Below are 14,040 nucleotides of genomic sequence, written 5' to 3' on the forward strand. Positions count from 1 at the left end.
CACCATGTCCTGGCTTGTGCACAGTTAGGGTTCCAATGGTGGGAAAGAATTTTGGGAGCTTGCAGCTACCAGGTCAAAGTCTTCCCCAGCAGCTAAGATTTTCAGGGCCTTTCTGCCACATGGGGGGACTACTTCAACTGGCCCCCACTAAAAATATTTTCAGGGCCTTTCTGCCACCGGGGGAAGTCTCCCCTGGCAGCCAAGATTTTTGGGGGCTTGCTGCTGCATGAGGGGACTACTTCAACTGCCTCCCACTGAAACCTTCCACACCTCCCACCCCAACAAGGACCCAGAGGGGCTATCTGCCATCAGGGGCAAGTCTCCCCCCAGTGGCTAAGATTTTCAGGGCATTGCTGCCATCCCCTGTGCTGGCAATTTCTGTGTAGTGAAGAAGAAAGAAAAAAAACTTTTTTGCTAACCTTTTCTATCCTCTTTCTTCTAACTTTGCACATCTTCACACAGGGAAGAGTGGAGGGAGGGCCAGCTGAGAACACAGACTGTGCACAGAAGCTGTATAATGGACTGGGAAGCCAAAGACCTGCCCCTCAGCAACTCTCTTTTTTTTCAAAAACTTTACTATCAACTCTTTCTTCAAGCTTCTCATTGTTCCTGTGTTATTTTCCAGGATCAGATGCAATCAAGAGAGGGGGACAGTCAGTGGATGGCCAGCTGAGAAGACACACCCTTGCTGATTTTCATAAAATCCTTGGTAATTCAGCTGCAGCAGAAAGAGATTTCTGTTAACTTTACCATCTTCGTTGATGCCCTACTTTTCCTTCTTTCCAATGGGAAAAATGGACATTTGCTTACCACGGGAGGAGGATGAGGGCAATGTAATGTGGGAAGATGATGTCAAAGACCAGTGAATACACCCAGAACACTACAGGGAAGGGGGAACTTTGAGATAATTTCCCACAATGCACTGCTGCAACAGTTGATGTTTGCCAATTGAGTGTGGCAGCAAAAAGTTGATTTTGTGAGGAGCATGTGGGGAGGTGAGGATAGTCAAAAGAGAATTTATAAAATCCAGCATTACAAAATCAATATTAATAAATTCAAATTCATCTCATGGTGTAGATGCAGCCTCACTTTTCAAGGGAACTCCTGCTGACACTGCACACAACCTGCCGCACCCCTTACAAAAGGCTCTGCTTGCAGCTGCCAGCAGGAAAGGCTGGGGGCAGTGTGGTTAGAGAAGCAGGAAGGCTCCACGCTCTACACAGACCAGACAGCTCAGCTCCCAGATCAGCACCTGCCAGCTGCTCACTCCCTGCTCCCACCAGCAGTGCCAGCAAGAAAAGGTAAGTCCCCCATCAGCTGCATGCTGAGATCTCCTGAGCACTGGCTCTGGGCTCAAGCTCCACCAGGGGCTTTACTTTACAAATGTCAATTCTACTTTAACAGTTGTGCTCAGATTTAATTCCTTGAGGCACCCCGAGGGTCTGATATAAAGAGAGAGGAACATTTTTTTTAAAAGTTTCATTGGTGCTGAGAATCTTATACAGTAAGAAGCAGTGTGAGTTTGTTACAGGGGACTATTTCCTTGCCCAAATTTTGGCTTCTTCTTAGGGACTGGAGCTGTTTAAAAAGCTATAATAATGGCAAATATATATTTTTTGCCATTTCCTGTGACTCAAAAAAGGCTAAACAATTTTAACTCTAAAATTTTAAAAAACAAATATATCTTCATGCAGAAATATTCAGTGCATTAGAGAGGAAAAAATTAGAAAGTCATGAGCATCTTGTAACATGGAAACAGTTATGCAGTTGTTGGTGCTCCCTTTGCATGTATAGATGGAGTAGCAACAACAATGCAGTTATTTTATATTTAAATATTTTATGGCAGCTATACACAAAATCATTATGCGGCAGAGAGCAGGACAGATTCACTTCCCTGGAGCCCTGTCCTATCCATTTCAATGGTCCCAAACTAAAAGCAGAAGCACTGTACCCCAGCACAGAATCAGCCTCTTCCAGGCCCTAGCCAAAACCTTTCCCAGCCTCTTCTGCTCTGTTTTATGACTAGCTGCTCCTTCTGCCACTGAGGCTGTGTCTATATGTGCCACTTCTTCCGGAAGTGGCACGCTAATGAGCTATCTGGCAGATGCTAAGGAGGCGTGGATGCACCACGCCCCATTAGCATATCAGCATGTGGTTCGGAGTCCAGAAGAAGCGATTGCAGACTATGAAGTACACGTGCAGACAAACTCAATTCTTTCAGTCTCCCCTCATAGGTCACACTCTCTAGACCTTTAATCATTTTTTGTTGCTCTTCTCTGGACCCTCTCCAACTTCTCCATGTGTTTCTTGAAATGCGGTGCCCAGAATTGGACACAGTACTTCAGTTGTGGCGTAACCAGCACAGAGTAGAGCAGAAGAATTACTTCTCTGTCTTTCTTATGACATTCCTGCTAATGCACGAGTGACATGAAATGTAAGGATTCATTACAACTCTAGCAAGGCAGACATTCTTTCTGAGATAGCTACTCTGATAGCTATTGGCAGAAGCGTTCCTGTTAAAGCAGTACCAGAAAATAATTTAATCAGTACATGACCTTGGCAATAACTTTGGGCCACTAGGATAGGGAGAATGCATTGATAAGCTATTATTATCATAAAGGGACACAGTGCGAGTTTGTTGTGCTTGTGGTGTAAAGGATGAATACATTGGATAACACAGAAAAGGAAAATTGGTGAAGTAATTGTTTTATATTTGAAAGCAAAAGAAAGTTGCCTACTAGTTGGCTTTTAATTAAGCATCAAGTTTCAAAGAAATGTGAATGCTAAACCAAGTTCTGAGTCTTCACTGATCTGTGAATGAGCAATTTGAAGATACGTGAGTGGTGGTGTTATTTATATGGCAGTGGGATCTAGGAGCCAGTCGTCAATCAGGATCCTACTGTACCCACTCCTACCAAAAAGACAATCTCCACCCCTAGGAGTGTTAGTTCTTCCTGTGCTTAGTGCTACAAGGGAGAGGTTTTCAAAAAACGCTTGCCCATATTTTATGGGTGAAGTCCTGGCCCTGTTGAAATCAACGGGAGCTTTGCCATTGACTTCAACAGGAGCGGGAGCAGCCTTTCGCACAAGACCTCTGATCCAGGGTGCTACATAGAAGTAACAGAAGGACAACAGTTGCATTAAATACAGTCATAGGGGACAACTGGTGGTCTCAAGTGAAAATTATAAACTTAAAAGACAAGAAAAAGAACACAGAAATTCAAAATCAATGTAAGTTCTGATAGAGGCCTTAAAATGTCATACTGTGAGGAGAAAATGGAGAGAGGAAGATAGCTCCAATGAGCTGAGGCTAGCAGGAGAAAGCTGTATTTTAAATTGGCAACAGAAGAATGACTTGCAGTAAGATAATTAGAAGTTACATGAAAAGACTAAGGTTAACGGGGTGGTAGGAGATAAGAAGAGGAGAAAGGTAAGAAAGGCCAGGTTGGACAATGGTGTAAATTTTAGAATTACAGCATACATGGATGAGGCGTCAATGAAGAAGACAGGGAGATGTGAACAATGAGGCAAAGGTTTTGAACCAATTTGTCTTGGTTTTCCAGTAAGCCAGCTAATTGAGGAGATGATTTTTAACATACAGGAATAAACAATATAGCAGAAATCAAGAAACAGTGTTCAAGTAATCAAGGTGCATGATCAGAAGGTCACAGACCTAGTTCTATTTTTCTGTGCAGTGAATGTGCAATTTGGAGCTACATGACTTCAGAAGATGTGCATGGTTTACTAACACAAGAAATATATGAAGAAAGCTGCTGATTGAAGAACATGACAAAGTTCCTGACAAGGAGCTTAAGGGAAATGCCCTTGCTGATTCAGAATGGGAATGAGAGAGGTGATGAGATGGGAACTTCTGTCTTGATCACATAAGTTTCAGGGAATTCATGGCTTTTACCCATGAGGAAATATAAAAAAGTCAGAAATAGAATTCTGGATACAGAGAAAATGAACTGTGAAAGAAAGAGCTTTTACTTTGAACTCTGCTGCTTGATTGTGATTGGTGTTTTGGATAGACATAAAAATTGTATGATAGACAGAGATAAGGATTTTTTTTTCAGAAATAGTAGCACAAGCACTGAAAAACAGTCTACAAACACCAAAGCAAAAGATAGATGTGCAGCTAAACTCCACTTGAATGTCAAAACTCCCAAAATAAGCTGTAACCTTTCCATCCCTATTTTTAGCACAGAAAGGGAAGCAGAGTGTTAAGCCTTTAATTATGTGCTAGTAAAATATTTAGAGCATCATTGACCACTCATCTGATGCCAAACATCTAACATAGTGTGTTTATTAAATAGTAGTAAAGATTAGTAAATACTAAAGCAATCAATAGCTCTGCATTTATACAGCCATTACATCAGGTTAATATTGAAGTTCTAGTCCTCCTTTCCAATGCGTCATCCTGTTTGGACTGTGAATGCACTTCACAAACTCCAGGGGTGATGAAACATCAGCTTCAGAGGTTTTCCTCTCATGACAAAGAATTCAGAGGCTGGTCATAGAACTCCTTATCTGTAACTGGATCACCCCGTCATACTTACTGTGATCTGATCTACAGTTGTGTCACAACACGTGAGACTATTTCCATCAGTTAGGAAAACTAGGAGCAGGCCACTGAATAGAAGTTTCTCAGACCTGTCCTGACTAATATTGCTTATGCACAGATGGGAGGACATTGATTTTTGCAGTGACTCTACTAGTTTCACAGCAGTTGCCTCAGAGATTAATTTCACAATGGTCAAACCCCCAGTAGTTGTTCTAATTAGTTGGATTTCAGCCTTCAGTACAAGCTTATTCATTCACATATGCCAGAACTTTTGTTTTGGTCCAATGGCAAAGAGGTACCTCTATAGTCCTGCTTTCTGCACAGAGACAGAAAATACGCAATGCAGATTAAGAACACAGGCACAAAAACAAATAGTTCGGAGAATGGTAATATGAATGTAGTGTTGAGAGCCCAACTAGTCAGACAGGCCTCAGCTCATTCCTAAATATTATTTTAAATGGCAATTTTAACTGAGTACTTGTCATGATACTTAGAAATTAAGGCGTGAGCAACCTGCAAGCCATGAGCCACAGACGGCCTATCGGGGTCCGTGTATGGCCCATGAGACATTTTTTTTACTGTTACCCATGCCACAGGGTAGCCGGATTCTGCTGGTTGCCATCTGCATAGTTTTTGCTGCCACCAGGATTTCTAAAGTGGCACACATGTAAAGCAAGGGCATATAAAGGGAGGTACGCGCTGATTGCACACAGGACTGTAAGAGCCACATGCTCCCTCTGCATCTAATCAAAGCACTGATATGGTTCAGTCGGCACACCCTGCAAATTCTTCATACACAAGCGCAGTGAGCATAACTACGCTAGTCTGCAAGACCATCTTGGTTCTGACAAGTTTGAGGCCCAGTGAAACGAAGGAGGACCACTCATGGGGCCCACTCAGTAGCATAGCAGCAGACAGGTAGCTCGTCACTGGCCTAGAGGGAGATGTATATTAGAAGAACTAATGAAAGGCTATGTTCCATGGGTAATGAAACAACGATTAGAGTAAGAGACAAGTTCTTAGAATGTATGCTCCATAAGTTTTATATTCATACCATTATGTTTTGTATTCCTTCCAATCATGTTGTTACAAAAGTAACTACAATGTGTATCTGAATAAAAATGTCATTAGGTAAGTTAACAGTAGAAACGACATTTGTTTTTAGATAGAAATATAACAATAGCTGTCAGTCAAATCCTCTATTACTTCTTTCCAATGCTCAAGTTGAGGATTCAGTATTTTAGCTGAAAATTTTGATAAACTAATACTGAAACTAGGCCAGGGTATACAGGAAAATTCTCTTATATATTTATAACTCTAGGGCAAAAGAGGAAAAAGGGTATGACATTCTCTACTTTGGGGGAGCATCCTCTGACTCCCATATTGCTCATGTGCATATAATTAGGGCCATATCAAATTCACAGCCATGAAAAACGCATGAGAAGATCATGGAATCTGGACTCTCCCTGGGAAATCTGGCCTTTTGTGTGCTTTTACCTTGTACTATACAGATTTCATGTAGGAGACCAGTGTTTCTCAAATTGGGGATCCTAACCCAAAAGGGAAGTGCAGGTAGGTCACAAGGTTATTTTTTTGGTGAGGAGGGTGTCACTGTACGGCTACCCTTATTTCTGTGCTCCCTTCAGAAATGGGCAGTGCCCTACTGGCAGCAAAAGTGGATGGCAATGGCGTATCATATCATACCATGCCACTCTTACTTCTGTGCTACTGTCCTCAGAGCTGGGCATTTAGAGATAGCCAGCACCTGCTGACCAAGGGCTCAACTCAGCAGGCAGCAATGCAGAAGTAAAGGTGTTAATACCGTACTATGCCATCCTTATGTCTGCACTGCTGCTGGTGGCAGCTCTGCCATTAGCTCCCGGCCAGCAGTCACTGCTCTCTGCCTGCTCTGCTTTGTGAGTAACAGACAGCTCTCCGTACAGACAGCACTGCTGCCAGTAGCAGTGTAAAGAGAAGGTAGCAGGACTGCTACCATCCTACGATAACTTTGCAACCCTTCCATACAACTCCTTTTGCATCAGGACCCCTATGGTTAAAATGCTGTGAAATTTCAGATTTAAATACCTTAAATCAAGAAATTTGTGATTTTTAAAAATCCTCTGATTGAAACTGCCCAAAACGGACCATGAATTTGGTAGGACTCTGTATGTAATAGGGATACTGCATAGTAAAGCATGCCATGTGAGGTATCAGGGGAAAGGTTATGATCTGCTGAAACCTACTGTTCTGCCTACACATGTATATCTTTAGTGCATATGAAGTTTTAATGTTGAGTTGTATGGTAGTCACTAAAACATTGTGTGAGTCAGGGGCTCAGGCAGTTATTAGCTTCCCAGAGACAACAGCCAAGAGTGTTACCAAAGCCCAGGTGAGGTGTCAAACATCTATTGCCAGACATTGTCCAGCAAAGGAGCTACAATTCAATGAGTTGCCTGCATGAGGCCACACCAAGGGAACTGCTCAACTTTACCTGGAAACTCAGTGGTACCTACTAGACATGCCTGGACTGGTGTTCTCCAAACACATGGATTATGGGTGTAAAACCAAACACAGTGGCCCATGTTTCACCTTTCTCCTGCCCTCACTTATGTTGCAAGCAACAAGGATACTGAGAAGATTCCAACAGAGTAGACTGTCTCATCTTTAAGGGACAAACCTTTATGGTTTATTATTATTTGGTTTATTATTATTAAGGACTGCAATACCCAATGGGGTGAGAAAAACTGCTTCATTTAATTGTTGCCCAGTTCAGGCTGCGGGCTTATGTTTTATTTCTCTTGGTAACTAAATCTGACTTTTTGCCTATCATTTTTAGTCACTTAAAATCTACCTTTTGGGGTCAAAAGTCAATAATCTTGTTTGACTGTGTACACTTACCAGTGAGTTTCCCTGGAGTGTCTGGTAATTTGCTCAGGTTTTGGGCAGGGTGGTATACATCCACTTACCATTGATGAAGAGGTGAACCAATTAATTAATTTGCACTGCTCACATTCAGCACTGCAGGAAGGTATATTACCAATGTACAAGTCTGGGAGCTGGAGGGATTTGGCTAGTACATCGTGTGACAGCCCTCAGCAAGTTATAGTAGCTTAGTGCAGGGCACGTACTGAGCAGTTGGGTCTGTGCTTTTATGTTCCCCGGAGACTAAGGCCCAGCGAGGATCAGACCGCAGCACCGAGTCAATCCAACATCTGGGGCTAATCAAGCACCTGCAGCCAATCAAGGCCTGTGGAGTCCTTGAAAAGGCTTCCTCTCAGGTAAGGAGGGGGAAGGAGAAAGGGGGAGGACCAGGAAGGAGCGCCCTGCAAGACAGGGAAAAGGTACTGGGGAAAGTGGCCCAAGGAGGATGCTGTTGCACTTTGGGCTGTCAGACAGCCTCTCCAGCAGCACCTGCTCAGGGTCCCTGGGCCAGAACCTGGATTGAGTGAGAAGGGACAGGGCTCCCCCCAGACTGCTCCACACTCCCCAAGACAGCTTAGAAGGAGCAGGAGGAGCCCCAGTGTTCATCTGGGGACTCCCTCATTTATGACTGCCTATGATGAGTTCAGCTCAGTAGGCTGTGCCCCATCCTTGGGGAACCTTTGCAGGCAGAGTAAAAGGGGGCACAGTGAGCCTCTGAGGCATTCTCATACCTGCCCCAAACCGTAGGACCCATGAGGGATTGCTCAGGACTTTGTCACAACTGCTATAATAAAGAAATATCACATAGAGTCTTCTGATTTAGTTGCTTATCACTTGAAGTTCAACCATCCTGTTTTGACCACTCAACACTTGCAATGGATTCTCTGACATCTAAAACCCAGACCAAGCTTTTATCTCCTTCTGGAGCAGAGATGCCAAGCTGTCTCCTCCCACACTTGTTTGCTCGATAATTTTGTTTACTGACTATGTGAATGTACCTTCATTGTCTGAGAACTCACTGATCAGAGAAGCAAACATATTCCCATTGGAATTATTCATAATATATGAAATTATTAATATGAGAAACCATGGAACACTGATCATTTGTAAATTCCTTTATTAAAGCCAAATGTGAAATGGTTCTTATACAATTTCTCTAAACCCTCCTAAAAAATAGCTCAGTGGTTTGAGTATTGGCCTTCTAAACCTGGGGTTGTGAGCTCAGTCATTGAAGGGGCCATTTAGAGATCTGGGGCAAATAGATTTTTAAAAAGGATGGTGCTTGGTCCTGCCAAGAGGGCAGGGGACTCCTGAGCTCCCTTCCAGCTCTATGAGATGTGTGTCTCCGTAAAAAGACTAAATAATAAACATTTGGTTACATCTAAACAGTAACAAACCACTTGTAAGCTTTTGATCAAGATACTTACACAGGGGCTAACCCCAGAGGTACTTAGACCCTTGTTGGATAGCATCAAATTGGTCAGGCAGGTTTTAACAATGAACCCTTTGAGAACTTACTTTTTGTGTCTTTTGACAAACAAGTAATGTCGTTGCCAATTACTGACTTCGGCTAAAAGCCAGTTGACCCTTATTTCCAATCTTAATTCAGACAAGAAGGGAAAGGTCTTGGGAAGAAATGATGCTATAAATCTTATCTTCTCCCCTCAACTTCTTGCTTACTAGAACAGTGGGAAGGTTTGGGATTATTTCTTTTAAGACACTTTTTCTGGTTCCTGCAGCTCTTTATTATATTTGTTACTTTTGGAACTGTACATCTCTTCCACACTACAAGTAGCATTACTCATTCTCAGGGTCTTTTTTATTTGCTGATTGGGATATTTTACCTACTGGCCAAAAACCATAAAGAAAATGTTATTTTCTCAATCAAATTTAAGCCAACACTAATTCTTTTTTTATACTCATCCTATAGGACATACTTAACAATTCCCCCAACATGTCTGGTTTAAACATATATTAGTCATAATTATATCATATCCATAACTCATAACACATGTACATACATCACACACAATGTTCAGTGAGCTATTAGTTTTCCAGTAACACAATATTTATCTAAAAGGTGTCATGTGACATGACAACACTGTGTGAGTTATAGTATGACTATCAGAATGGGGACTGAGACAAGATTAACCAGGGCTCTAACCAGATACAGCAATTTCCATGTTCCTGTGGTAGATACGTGATTGGATTATAGTTTATCCCGGGGGTCTGTAACCTGCAGCTCCAGAGCAATGTACAACTCTTTAAGGACTTCTTTGTGGCTCCTGGTGCTTTAATTACAAAGGTTAAAAAAAACCCTCCTGATTATTTTCAATAAATTGTGAACGTCTAAAAGCCCCAAAATGAACACTACACTCGTATCTAACTAGCAGACAATAGGTGATCTCAAAATGTTGGATAACTCTCCCTAGTGCCCTACAGAGAGGGCTTGTCTACACTAGCCCCCTCCTTCGAAGAGCGTATGTAAATGAGCCTGATCAGAGAATAGTAATGAGGTGCTGTGCTGCGCATGCAGCACCTCATTAGCATATTCTTGCTGCATGAACTTCCAAGTTGCATGGGTACTTCAAAGTGCCCATGACTACACTGCTTACTGCCATTTCGAAGCTTGTGTGGTAAGAATTATGCTAATGAAGTGCTGCATATTGAGTGCAGCACCTCGTTGCTATTCTGTGATTGGGCTCGTTTACATGTCCCCCTTCGAAGGAGGAAGCTAGTATAGATGAGCCCAGAAAAAAAGAAGGATGGTGAGTAAGAGTCAGGAAGACAATGGTACAAACACATGTGTAAAGTATGAGGAAATAAAACACATAAGCTTGTGAACTTCTGGCAGTAAACATGTATCTCACTACAAGTCACTGTATGTATGCTGTTTTTAAAACAAGGTTTACAAAAAGTAAGGTTTGACATTATTTAGTAAAGACCATCTCATATTCACATGCATTGTGGCTCGTGAATTATTGAGGTTTTTTACTGAGTTGGGAAAAATGGCTCTTTGCTTTTTTGGTTGTTGACCCCTGGTTTATCCTCTTCACTAGGCCAATGAAAAATAGACCCATTCTTCCACTTACAAGCTTTCCTTAAAATACATTTACCATCAAGTCTATTTCTGGGCTAAGCAGTAAACTGGTAATTGATAACTTCATAAAACACACTGAGTAAGTAAAATTGTAGAGTTAATTTGATTTAAATGTGAAGAGAAATGTAGCTAGTCAATATTTACAATGGCTTACCTTTTTTGTCTCTGTTGTATTATACACTGCGGTGAAAAGCTACCACTTTGCAATCCCAACACAAGAAGAACTCTAATTTCTAAATGTTTCTAAATAGTGCATCTCATTCAGCATTTCTATGAGTTTCTAGGACACTAAAATTCATTGCATGTAAAAATTAACAGTGTTACTTGATGCAAACAATTGTCTAATCTTTCTTAAATTACCATCCCCCCGTGAAACATCTGGTGTAAATTGATGTAATCCTTCTGCCAGGCAGTGGTAGCCAACATGAAGTTCTATGTGTGGCCCGCGGGACTCCTTGTTTAGCACTGTTCAGATTTTGCTGCTTTTTTCCTCTACAGGTATTACTAAGGTGACACACCCATACAGCCAGGACATGTGAAGTGAGGTGTATGATGATTGCATACAACACTGCGATACATCCAGTCAAAGTGCTGCTATAGTTCAATCGGCTCACCCTGCACAAGCACAGTTAGCAAAACTCCCTACCCCAGGAGACTACCTTGCATATGATAAGCCAACTGTGATGAAGGAGGGCCAGTCATATGGCATGCTCACTAGCCTAGTTGTCCATTGCTGATCTAGTGGTTCCTTTTCAATGTGTAACACAAAACTGGCTCACGCCCCCCTGCCAGTAACCTGAGACAATAAAACACCACCGATAGGATGCCTCTAAGAGGCAATACTTCTCTCAAGCTCAGAGTCTGAGTGTAGCAAAAAACTTTTCGTAAAAGGAGAGAAGTAACTTCTCATTAATTTGCGAGAACCCTACAAAGAGGATTCATAAATATAAAACGTAATCAAAAGACCAACACCCAAGTAGTTGGGGACGGTGTCTCTTTCCTTTCAGGTTCTCAAGTCCAGCAACCCAAAAGTCTCTTTCACATGTCCAACCTTTCTCTTCACCCCACTCACACTTGCTGCCCTTGGTGAGAGAAGACCCAAAGGTCATTTCCCACCCTGGGTGTACTGGAGGTTCTTGCTCAGCTGGATGGCTCACCCCTATTGGCCAGTCATCCTGCTGGCCGATTGTTCTGCTTCTCCTCCACCAGCCACCCTGCTGGTTGCTTGCTGTGCCTCTCTGCCAGGCTCCACTCCCATCCTCCCCAGCAGCCACCATGCTGAGCAATCACTGAGATGTCTTCAGGGCCTGTCACTTACCACAGCTCTCAGTGATTTCAGCTGGCGTGGGGAGGGAATCTGACTGCTGGTCACCCTGGGCAGTCTGTTGCACCAGAGATACTGTCCCAAAGCACATCTAACCACTGACGGGGAGAAGGAGGCCAAGGGGGAAATAGCTCTGGGACCCGGCAATTCAAAAGGGCATGTGGCTCTCGGCTGCTACTGCTACTCCAGCAGCAATGGCAGTTGGAGCCCTGGACCTTTTAAATTGCTGCCGGACCACCAGGCAGTGTGCTCCAGATGGGGAGGGAGTGTGATGTGGCACGATCCAGGTGGTGCTGAGGGCTGGCTGCCCCTCCCTGCCCCTTCTGTCCAAGCCCCATGCCCTTCCAGGGGCACAGAGCCAGGCCCCCACCCCACCTTGCCTGGGGGGCTCGCAATTTTTTTGGCGTCCTGCATCTAACACGTAGACTGAGGTGTCATTGATTTCAGCTCTGCAGGGTGTTACAACTCTCATCTGAGTCTAAATTAGATCTTTTATTACACAGTGGAGATGGGAAGGGTAAAATGGTGTCTACAACCCTGAAGCACGACCCATCTCCCTACAAGTATATATGTCCACATCCATGCTCAACTCTCTGGGCTTTGGACATCCCATCCCACATTCAATGCACATTCCTTGCCCTACAAGTGGCATTTAATTGAAAGTGAGTTCTTCCATTTGGGCATGCCAGGTACTGCTCAGCTGTCCTTGAGTCACACAAGGCTAACAACTTTTTATTACTCTTGCCCAAGTAACAAGAAGACTGGGGATCCAGTACCAGTCAAATGTGATCATTTGGACAAGCAGTCCCATTGTGCTGAGCACCTAGACAGGAGGGGTGCGCCCATGCAAACATGGTCAGCAACTAAAGTTCTCTTCCACAGTTCATCACTAGGTGTTAGGGGAGAACTCATTTAGGCCTGGTGCACACCAGGGAACAAAGTCAATCCCAGGTACACAATTCTAGCTATGCCATTAAATGTAGCTGGAATTTGCAGACCAGGATTGACTCTGCTCCCTGGCGTAGGTCGGGGCTCTTCAGGTTCATGCCAATGACACTTACTCCATGCGATAATGTGCAGTACCAGGATCAATGGCCAAGCCCGGAGAGACAGATTTTTGCTGTGTCTTCACACATGTAGCAAAATCGAACTCCGGAGGATCGATCACAGCACATCAAACATGGTAAGTATAGACATACCCTTAGACTCTGCTTACACTGGGGAAGAATTGGAGCATCTTCTCAGCCCCTCACCCTTTCTATTTACTTCAAAACTTCAGGCTTTTCTTTCCCACTGTAATCTAAGTAGCTAAGAAACAGAAAAATACATCAGCAAGAAATGCAATGCAATGCTACACCTGAATGATACAACATGATGTTGTTACACCCAAAATCAAAGTAAAAGGGGTCAGTAACAAGGATCATCACTGAAAGGGTATTTACAAAAAATCTTTGCATAATAATTCTCTCTCCCCCACCAAAATTTAAAAAAAAAAAAAAAAAAAGCTCAGATAAAGCTCACTCAGGGAAGGAAAACATTCACTGAAGAGCCCCAGACAGGCCTGCAGCTACAAAGGGTTGGGGGAGGACACAAAGGAATCAACTGCCCCCTCACTCCCCTGGGTCCAGTGATTCAAAAGGACCTGGGGCGCCTAGCTGCCACTGTTGCTACTGCAGCTGCAGCAGTGACTGGAGCCCCAGCTCATTTAAATCACAGTCAGAACCCCAGGCAGTGTGGTCAACAGTTAAGGAATAATCTATCAAGGAATTACTATAACAGTTGCATTCTGTTGTAAGTCAAACTATTCAATAACTCAGTTTACCCATCCATAAAATGGCTATAATTTCATAGTTTGCAAGGCTTCATTAACATTGGTAAATCACTGAACTATTTATATGAAAGATACTACATGTGTGCAAATTGTTGATAGCTTTTACAGTTTGGTTTAAAACATATTTCCTGAAAATTAACTTACTGTTGTTCTGAACTGAGGGCTAAATGCTGTCCTGGCCAACACAGTGAAGGGGAAGTAGAGATGCGAGAGCATCCTCTGCATTAGGGATCCTGCCAGTCAAATCAGGAGTCTCCAGAATGAGAAGTGATGTGACACACAACCGAGGTGCTGGGAAG

The sequence above is a fragment of the Carettochelys insculpta genome, chromosome 1 (assembly GCF_033958435.1).
Source record: "Carettochelys insculpta isolate YL-2023 chromosome 1, ASM3395843v1, whole genome shotgun sequence".
Classification (NCBI taxonomy): Eukaryota; Metazoa; Chordata; order Testudines; family Carettochelyidae; genus Carettochelys; species Carettochelys insculpta.